Consider the following 26,451-nt stretch of genomic DNA (forward strand, 5'->3'; position numbering starts at 1 on the left):
ATCTTACCTAATTTGGCCATCCCCTCATACGGACATTAACTTGACCATCGGAGTGTCCTTGCAGGAGGCCACCCCCCTCGTCCTTCTTTCCTCCGGCACCATCAACTCACTAAGCACACCTCAAACGCCCGCTCCAGATCAACCGGGGTTTCCCTCTCTAACCTTCTCATCACCATCCGATCCACCGAGCACTCGAGATCCCACAGTAACGAACAAGTATGGAATCTACTTCATTCGCATCAGTTTGTTCAAAACTTTTACAACCTTAATGCTAGAGATTGACTCATTAGTAATCTCTCAGCGAAGAGTGATTGGAATTGCCGACTTGGTGTTGCAGCTTCTTCTTTGTGGTACTATATATATAGAAATCTCCTCATCTTTGAAGGAAAGAGTTTTCTCCCCGTTGCAACTGTTAGTACTATTCAAGCTCGGTTTGAAGACATTTAAACTGCATTGAAGAATAACTTCAAACGAAATTCTGCTACAAGAAGCTCCGGACAGCTCATATGTTAGGTCTTTCCACCAAGATTGTGTGAAGCTTAATGTGGATGGTTCTTTCCTCTCCTCCAATAATAGTACGGCCTGTGGGGGTGTTCCGAAATCACTTGGGCAGATATATTGTTAGATTTTTGTGTAATTTGAAAAGTTGTTCCATCACTCATGCCGAGCTTTGGGAGATTGTTGAAGGCCTTCAGATTGCTAATACACATAATTTCCAACACCTTATTGTTGAATCTGATTCTTGGTCTTTCCATTAAGTTTATTAAAGATGGGTGTCCAGCCTCTCATCTGTGCAAACCACTGTTGGAAGACACAGCAATCTTGGAGAGACGTTTTCAGAAGGTGGAGTGGATCCATATTCTTAGAGAAGCTAATGTTGTAGCCGACACCTTGGCTAAAAATGGTCAGGAGCTCCCCATAGGTCTTCATTTGTTTAAGAGGCCACCTTCTGACACATGCTCTACTTTCTTATTCTCGTGGAACTCTTAGAATAAGGCTCACTAAAATTTTTATTTTCTAAGAGTAAAGTTAATTTTTAAAAAATAATTTTTTAAAAATCGTAATATTTATATTTGGTAAATCAAATTAAAACTAGTTTTAATAAACACAAGTAATAATAATTGCATTTGGTAAAATAGTTTTTAGAATTTAAAAATATTATAATAAACATAAATGTAAGCATTAAATTTAAAAATTAGTTAACATATGAGGTTATATTAGACTTTTAAATTTTGAAAAGTACAAGCCAATTTTAAAAAAGTTTTATCTTAGGTACTTTCAAAATACCCTAATCTTTTAAAATCTGCAAACACAAGCATATGATCTTTTTTATTTACCAAATATAAAATGAAAAACTTGAGTTTTTAAAAAACACAACCACCTTTTCAAAAAATTTTATCAAACCAAACCTAAGAAGAGCTGATTAGTCTTGTTTTGTTTGTTCTGTTTGGGGTATTCATATTAACCCTCTTTTCTAAAAAAAATTAATAATATGATTAAGTAGGTCTAATAATATATATTTTGAGTATTTGTAACTAAAAAATTGTTATTATTATAATTTTATGTAAAAGTTAATTATATATAACCGTTATTTTTTAATTTAATTGAGTAATAATAGATATTAAATTTAATTGACTAACATGATAAAAAAAATTTTTATGTGAATTTTATTATTTTTATATTGCAATCAAGTTGTATTAATCTATTAGTTAGATCACTAATTTACTTAAACAAATGTCGAGAATTTGAATCTCGCCTTATATAAATAAAAAAAATAATATGCTATAAACTCAATTTTTATATAAATAAATAAATAAATGTATGTTCAAAATTATCACTTACACAAAATTGATTACATGAAAAAACTAAAAAAACAAGTAACATACTATAAACTCAAACTTTTAGATAAATGAATTATTAAATCTTTCAATATTTGTCTGTCCTAAATTATTAACTCTTTCGCTAGTTATCCTTGCCTACAAAAAGAAATAAATTTAACCATTTCAGTAATTAATACGCAAAACTAAAATTTGAAAGAAAAACTAAAAAGACAAAAGAGTAGACACCTCTTTCTTCCAATCAATCCGTACAGTTATGATTATCAGACCAAGTACTTGAACGACAAGGACACATATAATTCCAAGCCAAAGTTCCTGCAGAATATTTATTCTTATTATATAAAAATTAATATTTAAATTTTTTTATATTATATTTAAATTATATTTTTTTAATAATTTTATATTAGTAATTTTACTTACCTAAAAATTAACTAATTATCTTTTAAGAAAAAATTAAAAAAATCTTAACTATAATTATTTAATTAAAGCATAAAATATTAATAAAATACAATAAATATATATTAAAAGTATTATAATAATAATTATAAAAATTTTTAGTTACAAATATTAAAATTTGACAACTTAAACATATTAATAGTTTTACTACTATATTATTTAATTTTTTTTATGCATACTATAAGACTATGCTACTCTTTCTTTCTTAATCTCTCGTACTAATTAGTAAAAATTTCTTCAAATAAATTTAAATTTGTCGTATTTTCTTACTAAATACATTTAAATATATTATGATTATAAAATTAATTTATAATTTTATATTTATATTTTAAATATTTTTATTCTCGTTCATTTTTTTAAACCCAAATAAATTTAAATTTGACACATCTTTTTAATAGGTATATTCTGTAAGACTCCTAATTTTAAAAAATTATTAATTAAATATTTATGGTCTATTATATTTATTTAAAATCATATTTTTAGAGATTTTTATACATCAATTGAGTAAATTCTTATTTATTATTTAGAATTCTTATAAAATAAAATAAATAAATAGTAAATATTTTATATATCTTACTTTTAAATATTTAGATTTCTAACCTTACTTTATAAATAAAGAAGAATTAAATTACTTATCTCCAATTTTTGTTAATTTAGTATTTGAATGAAAATAATTTAAAAATTATATTTAAAAGGTATTTTTGAGATAAATACTCTATATTTAATTTGATTTTCAATTATTATTCTATTTTTATTTATTTTATAAAATTACATTATTATCCCTATTTTTATTTAAATTTCCTAATCTACCCCACACCACCTCAAACCCTAACAATACACTAACCTCACCCCACTCACCCCACACCCACGGTGCACACACACAACTCACCCACACACACAGTAAAGAACAGAAAGAAGGAAAAAGAAAGAAAATGGAGTGAGGGTTGCGAGAGAAGAGGGTGGATCCAAGAGAGAGAGGGAGAGCGCCGGCGAAGGAGGAGGCCGCGGGTTGCCGGTTCGTCCACGGGCCGCCTCTAGAACCGCAAAGAGAAGGAGAAGCTCGCGCCGCCGTCAACCCGTCGCCGCTGTTCGTCCTTGCCGCCGCCAGCTGCGCCGTCGCGAAGAAGAGATGCGCGAAAGAGGAAAGGCCGGTTCTGTCACCACCGCCGTGCCGTGCTCCATGCCGTCACCGCCACTGTTCTGTCACAAGAGAAGGATGTGCGAGGGAGGAAACAGAATCGCGAGGGTGCTCAGCCACGGAGAGAGGAGACGCGCGTCGAATCTGTCGCCGCCGGTCCGCCCACCGCCAAACCACGCCGCCGTCCGTGAGGCTGTCTCCATCGCCGCTGCCGGAGGTCGCCATCGGAGCCGCTGCTCCACTTCTGTCATTCTTCTTTTTCCGGTGAGTTGCCGCGCCTTGAAGCTCCTTCTGTAATTATTCTAGCTACCTGTGGTTAAGGATTCTGATGTATAGATGTTGTAGGGTTAACTTTATGGGTTTGCATGTCAAAAATTAAGGTTGTTGCTGAGCCACTGAAGCCCCTGGCCGCTGTCGGAGCTGCTGCCGGTTAAGTTTGGGGTGGTTGGCGTGTCGTTCTTTTATTCCAGTAAGTGTCTCTACCCCGGGATCCTCGCCTTTGGTTTTTTGATATGTGTTTTGAGGTTTCCACGATATTGATGTTTTAGGAATTAGAAACCGGGCCGCATGTCACGTTTGAGGCTGTTCTGCTTTTGAGGAAGCGAGCAGAGCTGAGGTTTCAGTTGCATTGATTTCGGGTCGAGAGGAAAGGAATTTCTTTAGGCATTTGGATTGTGGTTTGAACGTGTCGAGGTAGGGGCTTTTTCAAAGAACTTAGTTTTATGATTTGGAGTTGTTATAAATGGATATTAATGTGATAAATGTGCTTTTGTTGTTATATAAGCCTTATATATTGCTGAGCTGTTTTGTGATGAACGTATTTGTGGTTATATTGGATTGTTGTTTGATTTGGTTACATGGTTGGTTGCTGAAATATTCCATTACAATTTTGGAAAACGAGTTTGGTTCATTGAAAATGGATTGAGTTTGGATTTGATTTCTTGAATTATGAGAAGGATATGAATTTTCGAAATTAGTCTGATTTTAAACTGATTTGGTTTTGAACCCGTGGAAGGGGTTGTATACTGGTTTGGTTGGGACCCGAAACGGGTGGCAAAGTCCAAGTTTTAGGGGAGATGTTGTCGAAATTTTATGAAATTTAAGATTTTGTTTTAAGATATGATTTAGAAAAGGACTGGATTTGAGAGGTTCTGTTGTTTGGTTCTTGATTTATTAAGAAACAGGAGATTCAAGTTTAATCTTTTAAGGAATGCTTATGTTTTAAGTTTGAGTTAAACATGAGGGGACTTATGTTTTGAGGTTTGGTCAAAGAAATACCTTTGGAGGAGTTTTAGCAGATTTTAAAGGAAATTGAGCTCTGATTACTTAATTTCGTATTACTTTTGAAGTATTCTTTAAATTTTAACTAAACAAATCCGAGCCTTTGGGAAAGTTTCTGATTTAAGAATGAAAAGAAATTGGGTTTTTTGGACTTAAATAATGTTGGTTTTGAAACTGGTTCGGAACTTTTGGCCTATATGCATTGGTTTTGGTTTTGAGTCTCCATTTTAAATGATTTTAGTTTGAGTAATTATGATTCCGAGGATTTCTAAAGAGTTTGAGAAGTGAGGCAGGTTATTCTTCCCTAAAGTCTTGTGTCTTCTCAAAGAAAGTTCCGTTTTACGGTTATGATTGAAAGTCTCTTGGAAGTTTTGTAAAATGTTATATTAAGCGACTAAGACTTGAAAAGGAAATTGATTTTGAGGAAAGTTGAATTATGAGTTTGAAGAGATTTGAGAAATAAAAAGTGACTTATGGCTTGAATGATGATTGGTTTGGTATGAAATGTTAATGAAATGCGGAAATGATGATGGACGAATGATTATGAATAAACATATGTGGCTTCCGCACGTTTATCTGAGATACGAGTTCTCTGGGTAAAGAACCGTGGCTTGCCATCACGTGTTCCAGGTTGGATCTCGATACTCTGTTGACCCTACGTCGTAAGGGTGACCGGACACGTATAAATTCCCGGGTATGGATAGCCCCTAGTGAGTGATTTGAATGATGTATGAATGTAAAATCTATGCATAGACTCATGGGGATGCGCGACGGGGGACAGTCTAAGGACAATTCAGACTTGTTGGGTTGGCTGGATAACCGACAGAAGAGCCTCATCAGCCATAGGACAGGCATGCATCATATGCATTTGTATGCTCTGTTTGGGTTTGAACTTGTTTGGGTTTGTCTAATTGCTAAACTGTTCTTAACTGCTACTTGAACTATTTGTTGTAACTGCTACCTACTTGTGCTTTCCTTGTCTGTCTTGCCTGTGTTTGTCCTGATGTGCTACATTTGAGAATGAATTTTGGTGCTGAATTAATGATTGTGTTGTTGATTGTGAGGTTGGTTTCTGATTGAGATTTTCTTTTAAGGAAAGGTTTCAGATTTCTGAAAGATTAAACTTTGTTTCTTTGAAAAGGTTTTGAACGTTTACTTATTGGTTTTTAAAAGATTCATAAGGCATGATAATCACCGAATTTGAAAACAGTTTTCTTATTAAATATCTTTTTATGACAACTTTAAAACTCCGTGGTGAGACCGTGTGGTTAGGTTCTCACCCCCTACAGGTTTTTCCCTTTTCAGGATATGGACGACGAAGCTTCAGAAGAGTTATATTCGTTTTCTGTTTATTCGACATTATTTTGTATGATCTTAGTTTTTATTTATTTTTTCCCTCGCCTTTATTTCTAGCGCATTTTGCAAGAGGGATAAGAGTTTTGATGTGTGAAGTTTTTATATTGATATGATGTGTATATATATGTATGTATATGAATTATTTGTAAGTATTGTAACCTATGGATGTATGTTTCGAATATTCGGGAAAATTTTAACAGGCTCATATAGTACTAAATATTTCAAGAGTCATTGTAATACCCAAGCTATCAGAGTGGCGCAGCCGGAAGTGTGACTTTTGATAGTTAGGGTGTTATATATTCAAATCTATCATAATTATAAAACTAATTTATACTTTTGGTATTTTTATTCTCATTTATTTTTAAAATATTTTTTAATTGTTTACAACTCAAAAAACACCATATGAAAAGACAAACTATGACAACTAAAATAAATATAAAAATAGAAGCAACAAATGAAGATATAATTTTGCATAATTCTAATATAAAAAGTCTGTTTTTTTTTAAAAATAGATATTCAAATTTTTTAAATAATAAATTATATTTTAATTTATATTATATTTTAATTGAATAATTATAAAAAATTATATACAAATTATTAAATAATTATTCTATAAAATATTTTTAATATAAAATAATTTAAATTTAACATTAATTTATATATTATTTAATTAATTTTTAAATAATATAATACTTATTAAAATACACTATATAATATAATTAATTTACCTTTTTGTGTATAGGACATATCTCGATCTAAAATAATTAAGACCGTTCACAAATAAAAACAATAGATTTCAATTTGGTATTTACATACCTTTACTTCAAGATGTAAGGCGAAAGCTAACACAATAGCTAACAGATGTAAGGCGAAAATTAACACAATAGCTAATGAAACTCTAACTACATAATATGACCCTAAGTTAATAAAAATACTCATTTTTTGCCAACTGCATCGTCTGACAATTCCTGAAACAACACCCTGCAGCCCGTCCAACAAAGAGTTGAACACAAGGTTAGTCGATTCAATAGAAACAGTTGGCAATGAATTAGTAATCGCTTCTAGTTTCTATGCCATGGAAGAGAGTAATCGGATTTGGTGTTGAAATATTTTCATAACTAACACCGAACAAAATATTAAGATGGTTCAATTCGGATTACATTTATTTGATATTTTTTAATAAATTCAAAATATAAAGAAAAAGAAGAGGAGAAAAATCTGATTAGTGAAACCGTAAAAAGAGTGTTAACAGATATAAAAGGAACTGACTACTAAACTAATGCCAGTGACAGAAGAAAAGGAGGTGGCCATGGAAATGCCGGAGAGAGCCAACTCACTGACATGATCCACAAACAGCTCAATGGCGAAATTAAGAAGATTCACCATAATTAAAGGTACTGCCAGACATATTTGCTTTCTCACTTCTTTAACCACTGATCTTAACTTATTTTTCTTGGATACATTAGGCTCAAGAGAGACACGGGTATTAGTCTTGTATTCTCCCACCATGGACTAATTTATATATTCTTACATAGATTGTGGAATTAAGAAATTTATAAAGAAGAACAAGTTAGTCTCAGATGATAGAGCTTATGAAGAGTGTGTTGTAACACAAGAGATTAAGTTTATATTTAGTTGAGTTTTATGGAGGCATAAAAAATAGTAGCTAAGGATGACATTAGGTTAATCCCCTGTTTGAAATAAATTTTTTTCAAAATCTACTATCTTCTTCTTCTCTTTTTTTTTATCAAAAGATAGGATTGAGACTCGAATTAAATTAAAATTATATATACATATTGTGTTTTAAAATTTGAATTTCATTTGGATTTTTTTTTATTATTGTTAAATAAAAAGGTTTCTGTAATTATTGAATTTTATAATATTTAAAAAATTTTATTCTTTTGACCCAATTATATTTGTAGAAATATTTTTATTTAGTATTTTGTTGAATTTTTTGTGCAGAATTTAAAGTTCGAGAGTTTTATGTGTTTTAGTGTCTATAAAAGTATAAATATCAATAATAGTCTATTTTAAATATAATATTAAAATGTAATCACAATATTTAGATTGAAATTGCATAATAAAAAAGAAAATTAGTTTTTAAGAATACTAATAAAGTGAAAGAGTTGTGACAAATAAAATTAAAAAAAAAAGATAAATAGAAAACAAATAAAGTATTACTATTATTGGTAAATTTTTTCTTACTAATTTGATTTCAATTATTTTTACACTGATAATTACAAAAAAAAACGAATTAAGAAGCACCTTAGCATATATTTAAACATAATACATTAATTTCCAGTCACAGTAATTTTAATTTTATGTAATTTTTTTTAAAAGAAATAAACAAAACAAAATAAAATAAATGACAATTCAATTATTTTAAGAAAGTATTAATTAAATTTTATTAATTAAAAATTCAACTATTAAGTATAAAAATGCTCATCAAATTCAGAATCTTAAAAAATTTCAATAGCAAAATTAAAAAATTTTTGTATTAAAATTAAAATATTTTAGCGTCACCATTAAGAAATTTTATTAAGCATGTCATACTGTCCTACTCCATATGATTGGTCATAAAAGGTATCCAAGACACCTGCCATTCTCATCTATCATTATATGAAACCAACAAGAAGTTGAACACAAGATTAGTCGATTCAATAGAAACAGTTGGCAATGAATTAGTAATCGCTTGTAGTTTCCATGTCATGGAGGGGAGTAATCGGGTTTGGTGTTGAAATATTTTCATGACCATCACCAAACAAATTATTGGGATGGTTCAGTTTGAATTATATTTATTTGATATTTTTTAATAAATTCAAATTATAAAGGAAAAGAAGAGGAGAAAAATTCGATTAGTGAAACCGTAAAAAGAGTGTTAAGAGATATAAAAGGAACTGGCCACTAAACCAATGCCAGTGACAGAAGAAAAGGAGTTGGCCATGAAAACTTCAGAGAGAACTAACTCGTTGACATGACCCACAAACATTATGGAAATAAGCTCAATGGCGAAATTAAGAAGATTCACCATGATTAAAGGTTCTGCCAGACATATTTGCTTTCTCACTTCTTTAACGACAGATCTTAATTTATTTTGCTTGGATACATTAGGCTCAATAGAGAAATGGGTATTATTCTTGTATTCTCCCTCCATGGAATAATTTATATATTTTTGCATAAGTTGTGAAATTAAGAAATTTATAAGGAAGAACAAGTTAGTCTCAGATGATAGAACTTATGAAGAGTGTGTTGTAACACAATAAATTAGGTTTATATTTAGTTGAGTTTTATGGAGGCATAAAAAATAGTGGCTAAGGATGACATTAGGTTAATTCCCTATTTAAAATAATTTTTTTCAAAATCTACTCTTTTTTTTTTTATCAAAGATAGGATTGAGACTCAAATTAAATTAAAATTATATATACATATTGTGTTTTAAAATTTCAATTTCATTTGGATGTTTTTTTATTATTGTTAAATAAAAAAGTTTCTGTAATTATTGAATTTTATAATATTTAAAAAATTTATTCTTTTGACCCAATTATATTTGTAGAAATATTTTTATTTAGTATTTTGTTGAATTTTTTGTATGGAATTTAAAGTTCGAGGGTTTTATGTGTTTTAGTGCCCATAAAAGTATAAATATCAATAATAGTCTGTTTTAAATATAATATTGAAATGAAATCACAATTTTTAGATTGAAATTGCATAATAAAAAAGAAAATTAGTTTTTAAGAATACAAATAAAGTGAAAGAGTTGTGACAAATAAACTTAAAAAAAATAAATAAAAAGAATAAAGTATTACCATTATTGACAAATTTTCTCTTACTAATTAGATTTCAATTGTTTTTACACTGATAATTACCAAAAAAACGAATTAAGAAGTACATTAGCATATACTTAAACATGATACATTAATTTTCAGTCTCAGCAATTTTTATTTTATGTAATTTTTTTTCAAAGAAATAAACAACCCAAAATGAAATAATTGACAATTCAATTATTTTAAGAAAGCATTAATTAAATTTTATTAATTAAAAATTTAACTATTAAGTATAAAAATGGTTATTAAATTCAGAATCATAAAAAATTTCAATAGCAAAATTAAGAAATTTTATTAAGCATGACTTTCTGAACGTGTACGCCTAACATGCCATGCTGTCCTGCTCCATACGATTGGCCATAAAAAGTATCCAAGCCACTTGCCATTCCCATCTGTCATTATATGAAACCAACAAAGAGTTGAACACAATGTTAGTCAATTCAATAGAAACAGTTGGCAATGAATTAGTAATCGCTTCTAGTTTCCTTGCCATGGAGGGGAGTAATCGGGTTTGGTGTTGAAATATTTTCATAACTAACACCGAACAAAATATTGGGATGGTTCAGTTCGGATTATATTTATTTGATATTTTTTAATAAATTCAAATTATAAAGGAAAAGAAGTGGAGAAAAATCCGATTAGTGAAACCATAAAAAGAATGTTAAGAGATATAAAAGGAACTGACTACTAAATCAATGCCAGTGATAGAAGAAAAAAAGGTGGCCATGAAAACGTCGGAGAGAGCCAACTCGCTGACATGACCCACAAACATTATGGAAATAAGCTCAATGGCAAAATTAAGAAGATTCACCATAAATCCTACCAGACATATTTGCTTTCTCACTTCTTTAACCACTGATCTTAACTTATTTTGCTTGGATACATTAGGCTCAACAAAGATACCGATATTATTCTTGTATTCTCTCTTCATGGACTAATTTATATATTCTTACATAAGTTGTTGAATGAAGAAGTTTATAAGAAAGAACAAGTTAGTCTCAGATGATAGAACTTATGAAGAGTGTGTTGTAACACAGTAGATTAGATTTATATTTAGTTGAGTTTTATGGAGGCATAAAAAATGGTGGCTAAGGATAACATTAGATTAATCCCCTGTTTGAAATAATTTTTTTTCAAAATCTACTCTCTCTCTTTTTTTTTTATCAAAGATAGGATTGAGACTCGAATTAAATTAAAATTATATATACATATGGTGTTTTAAAATTTGAATTTCATTTGATTTTTTTTATTATTGTTAAATAAAAAATTTTCTGTAATTAGTGAATTTTATAATATTTAAAAAATTTTATTCCTTTGACCCTATTTGTAGAAATATTTTTATTTAGTATTTTGTTGAATTTTTTGTGTGGAATTTAAAGTTCAAGAATTTTATGTGTTTTAGTGCCTATGAAAGTATAAAAAGTATAAATATCAATAATAGTCTATTTTAAATATAATATTGAAATGAAATCACAATATTTAGATTGAAATTGCATAATAAAAAAGAAAATTAGTTTTTAAGAATACTAATAAAGTGAAAGAGTTGTGACAAATAAAATTAAAAAAAAAGATAAATAGAGAAAGTAAAGCATTATTATTATTATTGACAAATTTTCTCTTACTAATTTGATTTCAATTATTTTTACACTAATAATTACCAAAAAAAAAACGAATTAAGAAGCACGTTAACATATATTTAAACATAATGCATTAATTTTTAGTCCCAGCAATTTTAATTTTATGTAATATCTTTCAAAAAAATAAACAAAACAAAATAAAATAAATGACAATTCAATTATTTTAAGAAAGCATTAATTAAATTTTATTAATTAAAAATTTAACTATTAAGTATAAAAACGGTCATCAAATTCAGAATCTTAAAAAATTTCAAAAGCAAAATTAAGAAATTTTTGTATTAAAATTAAAATATTTTAGCGTCACTATTAAGAAATTTTATTAAGCATGCCTTTTTAAATATGTACACCTAACATGTCATGCTATCCTGTTCCATATGATTGGCCACAAAAGGTATCCAAGGCACTTACCATTCCCATCTGTCATTGTATGAAACCAACAAGGAGTTAAACACAAGGTTAGTCGATTCAATAGAAACAGTTGACAATAATTAGTAATCGGTTCTAGGGGAGTAATTGGGTTTGGTGTTGAAATATTTTCTTAACTAACACCGAACAAAATATTGGGATGGTTCGGTTCGGATTATATTTATTTGATATTTTTTAATAAATTCAAATTACAAAGAAAAAGAAGAGGAGAAAAATCTGATTAGTGAAACCGTAAAAAGAGTGTTAAAAGATATAAAAGGAACTGACCACTAAACCAATGCCAGTGACAGAAGAAAAGGAGGTGGCCATGGAAACGGCAGAGAGAGCCAACTCGCTGACATAACCCACAAACATTATGGAAATAAGCTCAATGGCGAAATTAAGAAGATTCACCATAATTAAAGGTCCTACCAGACATATTTGCTTTCTCACTTCTTTAACCACTGATCTTAACTTATTTTGCTTGGATACACTAGGTTCAACAGAGACACCGGTATTATTCTTGTATTCTCCCTCCATGGACTAATTTATATATTCTTACATAAGTTGTGGAATGAAGAAGTTTATAAAGAAGAACAAGTTACTCTCAGATGATAAAACTTATGAAGAGTCTGTTGTAACACAATAGATTAGGTTTATATTTAGTTGAGTTTTATAGAAGCATAAAAAATGGTGGCTAAGGATGACATTAGGTTAATTCCCTGTTTAAAAATTTTTTTTTTCAAAATCTACTTTTTTTTTTATCAAAGATAGGATTGAGACTCGAATTAAATTAAAATTATATATACATATTGTGTTTTAAAATTTGAATTTCTTTTGGATTTTTTTATTATTGTTAAATAAAAAAATTTTCTATAATTATTGAATTTTATAATATTTAAAAATTTTTATTCTTTTGACTCAATTATATTTGTAGAAATATTTTTATTTAGTATTTTGTTGTATTTTTTGTGCGGAATTTAAAGTTTGAGAGTTTTATTTGTTTTAGTGCCTATAAAAGTATAAATATCAATAATAGTCTATTTTAAATATAATATTGAAATGAAATCACAATATTTAAATTGAAATTGCATAATAAAAAAGAAAATTAGTTTTTAAGAATACTAATAAAGTGAAAGAGTTGTGATAAATAAAATTAAAAAAAGATAAATAAAAAAATAAAGCATTATTATTATTGGCAAATTTTCTCTTACTAATTTGATTTCAATTATTTTTATACTGATAATTACAACAAAAAAAACACTAATTAAAAAGAGCGTTAGCATATATTTAAACATAATACATTAATTTTCAGTTTCAGCAATTTTAATTTTATGTAATTTTTTTCAAAGAAATAAACAAACCAAAATGAAATAAATGACAATTTAATTATTTTAAGAAAGAATTAATTAAATTTTATTAATTAAAAATTCAACTATTAAGTATAAAAACAGTCATCAAATTCAGAATCTTAAAAAATTTCAATAACAAAATTAAAAAATTTTTGTATTAAAATTAAAATATTTTAACGTGACCATTAAGAAATTTTATTAAGCATGGCTTTCTGAATGTGTATACCTAACATGCCATGATGTCTGCTCCATATGATTGACCACAAAAGGTATTCAAAGCACTTGCCATTCCCATCATTATATGAAACCAACAAGGAGTTGAACACAAGGTTAGTCGATTCAATAGAAACAGTTAGCAATGAATTAGTAATCGCTTCTAGTTTTCATGCCATGGAGGGGAGTAATCAAATTGGTGTTGAAATATTTTCATAACTAACACCGAATAAAATATAGGGATAGCTCAGTTCGGATTATATTTATTTGATATTTTTTAATAAATTCAAATTATAAAGGAAAAAAAAGAGAAAAATCTGATTAGTGAAACCGTAAAAAGAGTGTTAAGAAATATAAAAAGAATTGACCATTAAACCAATGCCAGTGACAAAAGAAAAGGAGGTGGCCATGCAAACGCCGAAGAGAGCCAACTCGCTGACATGACCCACAAACATTATGGAAATAAGCTCAATGACAAAATTAAGAAGATTCACCATAATTAAAGGTCCTGCCAAACATATTTGCTTTCTCACTTCTTTAACTACTGATCTTAACTTATTTTGCTTGGATACATTAGGCTCAACAGAGACATAGAGACAAATGTTTCCTCTTTATTAAATGTAGGTCCGTCCCTAATTAATATATAGTTTGGTGTATATAAAGTATTTTAAGTGAAATTCATAATATGTATAAAAAAAATTTTAATAATATTTTTCTTATATTTGCAGATATTAAAGATTTTTTTAACCAAAAAATTTAATAAGACTTTCACATGGGTAATTAGCGGATTCTCCCTATCAATGTTTTATTACTGTGAAAAACTGTGTATAGATTCTAGAGTTTGAAATAAAATTGTGTTAAATAAAATTTCTATCATATTTAAAATTTAAGCAACCGATCAAATTATCAAAATTATGAGCATTTAATAGATACTAATTGTAGATCAACATAATTAAATAAAGATATATTGAGAGTGATAATGTGTCCATGTTGTCAACTATGTTGTCCATGACATAATTTTTCGAGCAGGACCAGAATACTTGCATTATTATTGGTATTCATAAAAAATTTTGTAATTTATTACTCCTCCTGAATTATAGTGTATATGTACTTTATCTATTAATTTTAGTAACGATATTATTCTCCCTTATTTAATAAGGGTCAATTTTTGCATAGTTTATAATAAGAATAATGTATGTTGATTTTGATCTTGAAAGAATATATACACTTTAATTTGTTTTTTCTTTCTTTTAAAAATTTAATATTTTTAGAGTAAAACACTTATATAAACCAAATCAATACTAATATTACATAAATCACTCAAATAAAAAAATGTTAAATGAATATCTCAAACCATATTTTTATATAAATCAAATTAAATTAATTCGAATTATACAATATAATAGTAAATCAAAACACTTTAATTTAAATTACATGGAACAATGTTTGAAGTATAAATCGAATTGGTTAAATTTGAATTATACACTATAGTACTAAATCGAATTAGTGTAATTCGAATTAGTATGGAATAGTATAAATCGAATCAACTTGATTCGATTTACTACTTGTATCAGATTATTGACATAAATGTCAATAAAGAAGTACCCCATTTGGATTTAAATAAAATATCAAAAAAATTAAAACAAATAATAGAAATCCAACTTGTGTATTTTAGTTCAAATTTTAGAAAATCTACATTTTTATAAACTTGTGAATTTAAACGAAACATTAAACGATTTCTAAAAATTCATTAAAAATTATCCTTTGACTTATTAGCATATAAAAAATCATTACCGGGACTTTTGATATTGAAAAAGTTAATATAAAGTATAGCCCTCTAAGATAGCATAGAAGTTAAAACTTGAATTTTTTTCGGAGTCAAAAGTAACAAATAGTTATAAATTATAAAATGACCAATTATATTTATACAATATGTAATTTGAGAAATAAATAAAATACAGTATAAATATAATTGGTCAAATTACATATTGTATAAATATAGTTGGTCATTTTATAATGTATAACTAGTTGTTACTTTTGGCTCTCAAAAAAAATTTCAAGTTTTAACTCCTATGCTATCTTGGAGGGCTATATTTTATATTAAATTTTTTTTTAATATCAAAAGTCCCGGTAATAGTTTTTTCTATGCTAATAAGTCAAAGGATAATTTTAATGAATTTTTAGAAATCGTTTAATATTCGGTTTTAAATTCATAAGTTTATAAAAATGTAGATTTTCTGAAATTTGAACTAAAACACAAAAGTTGGATTTCTATTCTTATTCGTTTTGATTTTTTTGATATTTTATTTAAATCTAAATGAGGCACTTCCTTATTGACATTTATATTTTAAAATTAATATAGAATAAATAAATAATTAACTTTAAAGTAGTAAATGTCAATAATCTGATAGAAATAATAATCGAATCAAGCTGATTCGATTTACACTATTTCATACTAATTCGAATAAAACTGATTCGATTTAGTACTATAGTGTATAATTCGAATTTAACCAATTCAATTTACACTTCAAACAATATTACCATGAAATTGAAATCAACGTATTTCGATTTACTACTATATTATATAATTTGAATTCATTTAAATCGATTTATATAAAAGTATAGTTTGAGATATTCATGTAACATTTTTCTATTTAGATAATTTATATAATATTGATATTGGTTTGGTTTATATATGTGTTTTATCCAAATTTTTATTTAATTTTTGAAAAATATACATGAGAATTAGATTAGATTAAGTGATTAATTTTATTGTCTAATCCTTAAATATCATATATCACAAAAATGTAAAAGTGATGATTTTTATCTTATACTACAGGTCAGTAAAAGTTAACAGAAAGTTTAACTTTGTTAATATTTAAATATATCTTTAATTAGAGAAAAATTAAACATTAAATCTTTAAAAAATTAAATTAAATTATGTGTGTTTAAAGACCACTTTAAATATTAATCTCTAAAAATATTAAGAAATCACATATATAATATGTACATATTTTTTAAAAGATATATACGATTCATATAAAACTGAGTTAAAGGTGTAAAGTCTAATTTTTTTTCTTTAAATATGATATTGTTGAGCTAAATTATGAAGAGACATTTAACTTTTAGTACATGAAAATAACAAGCAATTAGCTAATAACTATGTTATGCTAACACGATATGCACAAGGTAAGACCAAAAGAGCCACCGTTTCTACTCAAAAATGATGGAGTATCGCATAGTTGGACTATCAACAATTCATTTGAGAGGAATTGGAATCATTTTGGTACTTACAATGAGGTCCAAAGATTGGTCTTTAGTCGATAGTGTAGAGAAAAAATGTGTAATTACTAATTAGCTACTATTTTTTTGGTACATGTTATTTGGGCTTTGTTATTTGGTTTGGTCCGAATATTTTGTGATCCATAAGATATGATAACAATGTTATATACCAACAAAAACTAATATGGACCTAAAGAAGCAGAAGAAGAAGAAAAAGAATAACAATCATAACAATAAATTACCGAAAAAAAAAAACAATCATAACAATAATAACCATCCTTGTGAAGGAGACACCTCCAACGGGTCTCCAATTTTTGTCAAAATTTTTTAAAACTAGTTCAAAATGACCTCCCAATTACTCCTCTTCTCATCCACCCATATTTTTACTCAATTATATACCCAATGAAAAATATATCCAAATTATATATCCTATGAAAAATTAGTAGTGCGCATAGGGTCGAATGAAATCAGATTCGTCTTGATCCAACTCGATTCTAAATAATGACTAGATTTATTTTTGAAATTCTTATCCAATTTTAGACCCGGTGAAATCACACTACCGAATCTGAATCAAGTGAAATTTGAATCGTAATAAATTTTATGTCAAAAATTATAATGCACTTATTTATAAAGAAAAAAAAAACATACGTGTATATCGAGAAATTGATATCCACATTTGAACTTGAATTTTTTCATAAATTCTAATTTTATTCTTCTTTGATTTATTTCCTAATTCAACAAATATGATTAAAAACAGAATAATAAGCTTATAATTAATATAACATAATATTAGAATTAATTTAAAGTTCTCCTACGATGCACATGGGTCGGATGAAACTGAATTCGCTTTGATCCGGATCCGACCCTAAATAATAACTTATTCTATTTTTTAAATTCTTACCCGATCCGAAACTGGGTGAAATCACACCAAATTAATTCTAAAATATTTGGATCCAAATTTTCATTCAACTTCTACATATTTCAAAAATAGACAAGATATAAATATCGCTCGCACAACAATTTTTTAGGTTTGAATTTCTTATTTCATTGCATGTGTTTATCGAAAAATAAAATATTTAAATTAAAAAATAAAAAAAATCACTAAAGTTATTTAAAATATTCCCATTAAAAATTTTTTAACATGAGTAAGTTTGTTGTTATCAAATTAAAATATATCATTCATTTGACTTATATCTATTTAAATTTTAAATTAAAAAATTTTATATTTACAATAATTTGATTCATTTTAGATTATTTCAAAAATAATTACATTCACTCTAAACTTTAAATCTAAATCACTAAACCATAAATTTTAAACTATAAATCGTAAATCGTAAATTTTTACGCACAAACCTTAACTCTAAACACTAAATCTTTTTATAATTACCAACCTTCTACCCTAAATCCTAAACCATACACCTTAAACACTAAACCCTCACCATAAATTATAAAACCTAACTAATAAATCATAAACCCTCAAATTTAAACCCTAATCAATAACCCTAACACAACTAATTACTAAACCCCCTACAACTAATATTCACCGCCTAAATCGTATATCATAAATCGTAAATCCTAAAACCTAAAGCCTAAAACCTAAAACGTAAATCCTAGTGTATCAATTTTTCCCCCTAAACTACAAAAAACTACTCATTTATTTAATTAAAAACTTTTACGTTATTATACTTTCATTCTTGCATTTTAAATAAATCTAAAACATTCACAAATCCCTTTTTATAACTTCCTAGCTTATTCATTTCCAACATTGAAGGCACTACATCATTCTAAAATACAATACTACAATTTTATTATTTTAGAGCCCACTTAAACAAGTATCAGGAGTTCGAATCCCACTTTGTGTATGTAGCAATCCATTGGCCAATAACAAACCCTTAAATATAGATCAGTACTGCGACGTATTAGTTTTTGACCTATTGGAGTGGAAAATACCGTGAGAAATCATCAAAAGATTAACATTGTCATATTATATTCGGTACTAATAAATATAACTTACATTACTTTTATACTAAAATATCTATTTGGGTGTAAACCAAAACACTAAATACATTGTTTTTTTTAATATCACACAATACTTTTTTTTTGGTAAACCACTAAACATATTTATTCTGTTTTTTTCTCAATTCTAATTTTTTGCTGAGTGTCAAATCTTGTTGATTAACAAAATTTTAGAACAACTCATTCCAGCCTTCAAAAACAAATAATTCAGCATTTTCTTTCACTTTGAATAACTCAACAAATAGCCTACCGTTACAAAAAATGGTTACTCCATCATTTTTGAAACGGCCAACTTTTTACTTATCATCATTAACGCATAATTACCCTCCTCTACTTAACATCTATTTTTTGTTATTTCTGCCAAGTATTTTTAAGAAATATAATTGGTGTTGTTAAGCATGAATTAGGATCTTTATGAGTAGTTTCATAATCTATTTCGCATGAATAAGTAGTTGTTGAAGTTTTCTTTGTCAGTAGAGAGTGGTCGGGATAGAGTCTTGAGTTTAAAGAAGCATTTTAGCAAGTTATGAGTCAAAATATATGTTGCTTATTTCAGGTGTATTGAGTATGTAATATATAATTGGCAAATGCAAGTGTATCAATCTTGGAATGTGATGAGATGATCGTTAATTATTTTTCAACGGACATATAACATACCTGATTGGATGGAAATGAGTTTTCAAGTGATATAATGCTTTTTTTTTTAAGCTCACCCAAACAAATCCTATCTCAATAGCTGAAAAATATACCATCTTCGAAACTCATATATTGCTACAAACCTTAGATACCTTCCTTCTTCTTTTTGTTGTTTGAAATTTTGTTTTACAATGTTTTAAAGGAAGAATAAAGATTATTCAAATGAATAACTTAAATTAGAATCACCACTAATAAGTACTTTTGAATATAGTCCTCATGCATTGACATTCTATAACTATCCTCAGTGTTAAAAGCTTATATTAATTCTCTTTTATTTATAACTAAGATTCAAGGTACCACAATTTCATTTTCAACACTTGAAACTACCGTCTTATACAATAACATGAATAATTGCTGCGAAACTTCATTTGTTGTTTGAGATGTGAAAGAGAACAAATTATAAAAGTTCAATTTATTTTATTTTTTATTAAAAAAATTTAAAACGAAAAATATAATTATAAAAAATTAATAAGAATAATAAAATAAATAAAAAATAGGTTGTATCTCTTGTTATTATTTCTATGTCTTTCGTGTCATAATGAATACACAATATCTTTGTATATGTCTCATCTGCCAAATACAATTTTGTGTCTCTATATCCCTATTTTAATGTCGTGTCTTGTAGAGGTCTTCTGATCAGTGCCGTACTCAGACCCTTGGACTACGAATCCCTCTACAATTTCCTAATCATCCATGATATTTTTCCTGTTCATACTAGCTGATGAAGCTGAGTTTTGTTCTATTGCTCCACCTATTCTATTTGTGTATACTTGTTTATGTTCTCAAGGACCACACATGGTTTTTGCCATTTGTCCTCATCTTTACAACATTATCCAGCCTCCAAGTTCTATTTGTTTTCCTTTTTTAATGTTATTTAAAGCCTTTGTTGGCAACCTTAAATCACATAACTTCATAAAATTCTAAAATAAACTCTATGTACTTATCTTCACCATTTATGTTTGTCACCAATGACCCATAATATGGTATCTATTTCAACTATAGACACATTCAGTCCCTGTTAATATAAATATATCTCTAAATCTAACTACAACTTCCATTCAATCCCTAATTTTTCTGTATTTTTTTCTATTTATTTGCTTCATATGTTTGTTTTATTTCTTTGTTGAACTTTATTTTAGCTAACCAAAGCATAACTAACATGAAAGTTATGTGCTTTTTTAAAAAAAATTCTAATTTGATTTGTAGCAAAATGTTTCAATTTTATGGAATGTCTCTACATGGGAAGCTGCATTCAATAGTACTTAGTTAAGATGATCCTAATGTAAGTTATGCATGGGCATGACAATTTTAGAATGAGCATGCATGGGATGCCAGCATTAATAGTAGTTAGTAGTAGTGATTCTATTGTAGATTAAACAGGGCAATAATCATTTTTAAGTTTTTAGAACAATACAAAACTAAAGAGTTGAATAACAATACGATGGCAGCTTAACTATTACGAATGCATATGTGTGGCTTGTGATTAGACATATGCCCGAAAACGGGTTTAGAGGAAGAACGACTTAGCCATAGCAGCTAACAGTTTTTGGGTGATCTGGAGAGAAAGAAATTTAAAGGTCTTCGAAGGCAAAAAAAAACTCCCCTGATATAATGCTCTCTCAGCCATTGGAACTCCATTCTCAAACACAAGCCGACAAATTTTTATGAATGTTCACTTTCTTTCTCGTTCTTCTTTTCGTTCACTTTTTTTCTTTAAGTTTTTTCAATTAATGCTATAACTCTATAAGGGCACAGTGAAAAATTCCTTTCTCTATTTTTGTTGTCCAAATATGAATCAAATTCAACATTATATTTATTTCTGAAGTTGAAATGAATAAATGTCTAACTAAAAAAAAAATCTAAAGTAATTTCTTTTGTATTTGATCTTACATTGTATTATATTTTTTTTTTGGTGAACAACCAAGAGAAAAAATAAAAGAGCAGAAAAGAAAAAGAAAAGAAATCAGGTTCTTAATAGTAAGAGAGGACAAACCACTTCTGGTGGCTGATGCCAAAGGTGAACCCGTCGAACCACTTGTACGTTGTTACTGTAAACATGGCCCCAAACATTGCGTATCATTATCATCAGTGTTGCAACCAGGATACCCTCAATAATGGATGCTACTACCACTACATGCACTGCTAAACGTGCAGACCAAGGATTACCAGCTCCAAGTTCATTAGATACACGAGTACTGTAACACAAACAAACAATTATGCTATTACAATTGTTACTTTGATCTCGACATTTGTTGTCACAGAATTCTAAATATTCATAAGCATGTAGCAGTAATTAAGTTACCTTATAGCTCCACTTAATCCAAACGGGATCATCCAAATAGTTAATGATGTATTCACACTGTAATTTCCAACATTAATTAATATAGGTGCAAATAATAATATCCACAATAACATGTAAAGTGCTGGTAGCTAAGAATTGTGAGAACTACATCAAATGTGGAACTAACCAAATAGAAAATACTGATGTTTGCAACTTTGGATTTGGAAGACGACCAGATAGGAGTACCATCAATTCAAACGACCACAGTTCCAAGCTGCTCAGCACAATGGGAACCAAACAAAAACTCATTAGTAGAGGATCTCGAACAGTATAACGGTGAGAAAAGCAACAGTTAGTAGAAACTTACCAAACCATAACAGCAGAAGGAATAGCAACTTCCAAAAAAGAAGGAATGTCATGGAATACCTCCACTAAAAACCCGTCCAAGTTTGTGAACATTTTGGAGAAAACATAATATATAATGCAAGTATCAACACATTCACCCAATACGATATACAATTTGATATGGCAGCTCCTCTACTCCCTAAGTCATATTTTAACACTAACGCCCAACACAAAGTAGCATGCAGTGCAGTAGCTACTCCAGAGCTGAGCATCATTGAAACTCCAATGTTCTGTGTCTGTAGAAATCTAGTCTGACACTGAAGAACACTAGAGGCAAAAAGGTATAGAATGATTAACTGAGCATATCTTCCTACTTCTGTGGAGATTTCGTGATCTTGGCTAAATAAAATCAATATGGATTTTGTGTTTGCCCAAATAATAGAGATGGTACGCATAAGATGATAAGAACAAGCATGGCTTTCTGAACGTGTACGCCTAACATGCCATGCTGTCCTGGTCCATATGATTGGCCACAAAAGGTATCCAAGGCACTTGCCATTCCCATCTGTCATCATATGAAACCAACAAGACGTTGAACACAAGGTTAGTCGATTCAATAGAAACAGTTGGCAATGAATTAGTAATCGCTTATAGTTTCCATGCCATGGAGGGGAGTAATCGAGTTTGGTGTTGAAATATTTTCATAACTAACACCGAACAAAATATTGGGATGGTTTCGTTCGGATTATATTTATTTGATATTTTTAATAAATTCAAATTATAAAAGAAAAGAAGAGGAGAAAAATCCGATTAGTGAAACCGTAAAAAGAGTGTTAAGAGATATAAAAGGAACTGACCACTAAACCAATGCCAGTGACAGAAGAAAAGGAGGTGGCCATGGAAACGCCGGAGAGAGCCAACTCGCTGACATGTCCCACAAACATTACGGAAATAAGCTCAATGACGAAATTAAGAAGGTTCACCATAATTAAAGGTTCACCATATATATATATATATATATATATATATATATATATATATATGGAATGAATTTTAAAATAGTACATATTATTATTTATTAAAACAAAAAATATTTTAAATACATTATATAATTATAAAAGGCATTAAAAATAATTTGAAAAAACCGTTTTGTTTAACAAGAAGAGCAATGAATAAAAATTATATTTAAAGAAAAAAAATTATACTTTACACCTTTAACTCAGTTTTATATGAATTGTATATATCCTTTGAAAAATATGTACATATATATATGTGATCTCTTAATATTTTTAGAGATTAATATTTAAAGTGGTCTTTAAACACACATAATTTAACTTAATTTTTTAAAGATTTAATGTTTAATTTTTCTCTAATTAAAGATATATTTAAATATTAACAAAGTTAAACTTTCTGTTGACTTTTACTGACCTGTAGTATAAGATAAAAATCATCACTTTTACATTTTTGTGATATGTGATATTTAAGGATTGGACAACAAAGTTAATCACTTAATTTAACCTAATTCTCATGTATATTTTTCAAAAATTAAATAAAAATTTGGATAAAACATAACCCGACCACCACCGCTGGCGTTGCTCCACCGCGACGACTCCCTTGAAGGTTAGAGCCATCAGGTACAATGACATCCTCTACCGTAGTGAGTACATAAACTTTATAACCTCCATCTCCAACTTAGATTAGGAATAGGAAGAAGAAACGAACAGAAAAAGGGAAGAAAAAAGAGGAGGAAGTGCTGTCAACCACTCACATGCGCATCGTTTTTTTTAGTGCTTCTTTTCCCAAACCCAAATTAAATTAATGAACATTTTATTTTTTTCATTGTTCATTTGCATTTGGTCAGCCCCAACTCAGGTTTAACTTAATTAATAATAATTGAAATTCTGCCAAACAAATTAATTGAATCTTAATATCATGGCTTTGGTTTCATTTCATATTATCACAAAAAAAATCAAGGAACAATATTAGTAACTAATTGTTGGAGTAAATCAGAGAAATGACATCAGGAAAAATGAAGGAAATTGATCATTTTTTTTTGTATTAGGGCAATTGATCATTATTTTATTATCATTGTCATTGACAAACACATACACTTATAGAGATAGGAGTGTGGGCAAACAAATAAAAGAAGGCCTTTGTTTCTTTAATCTTTAGGACTTTAAGAAACTTTGGTCACACCCTTACAAGGAGAGTCTTTCAATAATACTTAAAAAAAAACTAAACAAAACTTTCCAGTAGAGGGAGGAGGAGAAAAAAAAAGAAAGAACGAAGGCTTCAACCTTAAATCAGCCAACAACTCACCTCGGGAGGATCAAAGCACGCCGGATTGAGTCTTCAAACTGTTTTGGAAGTGGAGCGGTTCGGAGCGAATTCGCTCCTTCCTTTGGTTAGTCGTCAATGATGCTATTTTAACAAATGTCAATCAATAGAAGAAGACATTTATCTGCCTCTACTAGCTGCCCACGCTGCAACTACCTCATAGAGGACGTCCTTCCTGTGTTACGTGATTGTCCTTATGCCAAATTAGTATTGTTACGGACCAGAGTCCAACCCCACCGACGGGTCGGTTTCCAACACCCGACCGGGGGCACGCCCGGCTTACACTCCGTACAACCCAGGTCACCAGTCGGGTCAGTATCCTTGGGGCCGCCCCCGAGTCCCCGATCCAAAGTCTGGAACGACCTGTTCCTCCCACGTGGACTAGGACAGCTCATAGAAGCTCCTTGGCCAGTGGGCTAGGTCATCCATGGGCCCGCCCTGCACAGTATATAAAGGGAGAGGACAGCTCTCCCCCCAAGTTACGTCACATCTTATCTAATTTGGCCATCCCCTCATACGGACACTAACTTGACTGTCGGAGTGCCCTTGTAGGAAGCCACCCCCTTGTCCTCCTCTCCTCTGGCACCATCAACTCACTGAGCACACCTCAAATGCCCATTCCAGATCAACCCGGGGTTTCCCTCTCTAACCTTTTCATCACCACCCGATCCACCGACCACTCGAGATCCCACGGTAACGAACATTGGCGCCATCTGTGGGGACCCTGGAGTAGACATGGAGCGACTTCTCACGTCGGAAGAGCTTCGCGAAGGAGGAGGGACCCGCCTGAGTAGGGCGAGTTTGACGGCTCGTGCGACCGAACACCCGCGGTCCTCCGTTCAGCCTAACCAATAGATCTACACCAAAACCCCCCGAAAGGTGTCCCTTCGAGGGGACGGGAGCCGATAGCGCCAAGATCATGTAGGAACTCAGACACAGAGTACAAAACCTTGAATGGGAGCTAGCACCGAGGAGCCGATCCCCCGGAGACGTCAGCCACTCCCGCGGCGACGCCAGCCGATCTCGCACCCGCTCCACGTCCCGAAGACATGAGAGCCGAGAAAGGAGCCCAACAAAGCACGATGAGACACGTGCTCAGGCGACCTCTTGACCTCACCAGGACAGGTCCGAGAGCCACGGGGAGTCCCAAGTCCCAAAGAGGGAAGGCCAAGAGACAGCAGGAACCCGTCATCATGGGAGCCACCCCCTTCCACCCCTCGATCCTCAAGGTCCGGTTTTCGAAGAATTTCGACAAGCCAATGGACATGAGGTATGACGGGACCAAGGATCCCCAGGAGCACCTCACGGCTTTCAAAGCAAGAATGAATCTGGAAGGAGTAGGCAACGTGGTCAGATGCTGAGCATTCCCTATGACGCTGGCCGGCTCAGCGATCCGATGGTTCAACGCACTCCCACAGGGGTCCATCGCGGCCTTCATGGACATCTCCCAAAGCTTTCTAGCTTGGTTCATGACACGCATAGCTAAGGCAAAGCACCCGATTAACCTATTAGGGGTTACCCAGAAACCTAGAGAGCCGACCAAGAAGTTCCTGGACAGATTCAACGACGAATGCTTAAAGATCGACGGCCTTACGGACTCGGTCACCAGTCTTTGCCTAACAAACGGCCTGCTAAACGAGGACTTAGGAAGCACCTCGCAACTAAGCCTGTATGGACCATGCAGGAAATTCAAAGAGTGGCCAAGGAATACATCAATAATGAGAAAGTTAGTCAAGTTGTAGCAGCTAATAAATGGCAGCTCGCTAACCCCCCAGCTCGGCAGCCCCCCAGGTCGACAAATACAGAGAAACTCCCAGGGATGGCATCCTAGCCAAGCAACCCAAGCAACCCCCATGGGTAGGAAGATTCACCAACTACATGCCACTCACGGCGCCCATAGTGGAAGTCTACCAGCAAATTGTGACAAGGGAATCCTGTCCAGACCCAGACCTCTGAAAGAGAGAACGGGGGGTAACAAAAGCCTCTACTACGAT

General features: G+C 30.4%; 1 long non-coding RNA gene and 1 pseudogene across 1 annotated transcript; one reads left to right on the forward strand and one right to left on the reverse strand.

Moving 5' to 3' along the window:
* Positions 1 to 1,901: 1,901 nt before the first annotated feature.
* LOC107635851 (protein DETOXIFICATION 16-like) lies at positions 1,902 to 25,378 on the reverse strand (annotated as a pseudogene).
* On the forward strand, positions 3,559 to 6,260 carry LOC148566499 (uncharacterized). The gene is made up of 4 exons (XR_015881354.1): positions 3,559 to 3,696; positions 3,778 to 3,901; positions 3,981 to 4,125; positions 6,019 to 6,260. It is a non-coding gene; the product is annotated as an uncharacterized LOC148566499 (long non-coding RNA).
* Positions 25,379 to 26,451: the final 1,073 nt, after the last annotated feature.

The sequence above is a fragment of the Arachis ipaensis genome, chromosome B4 (assembly GCF_059453495.1).
Source record: "Arachis ipaensis isolate K30076 ecotype BB chromosome B4, ASM5945349v1, whole genome shotgun sequence".
In the NCBI taxonomy this organism is placed as follows: domain Eukaryota; kingdom Viridiplantae; phylum Streptophyta; class Magnoliopsida; order Fabales; family Fabaceae; genus Arachis; species Arachis ipaensis.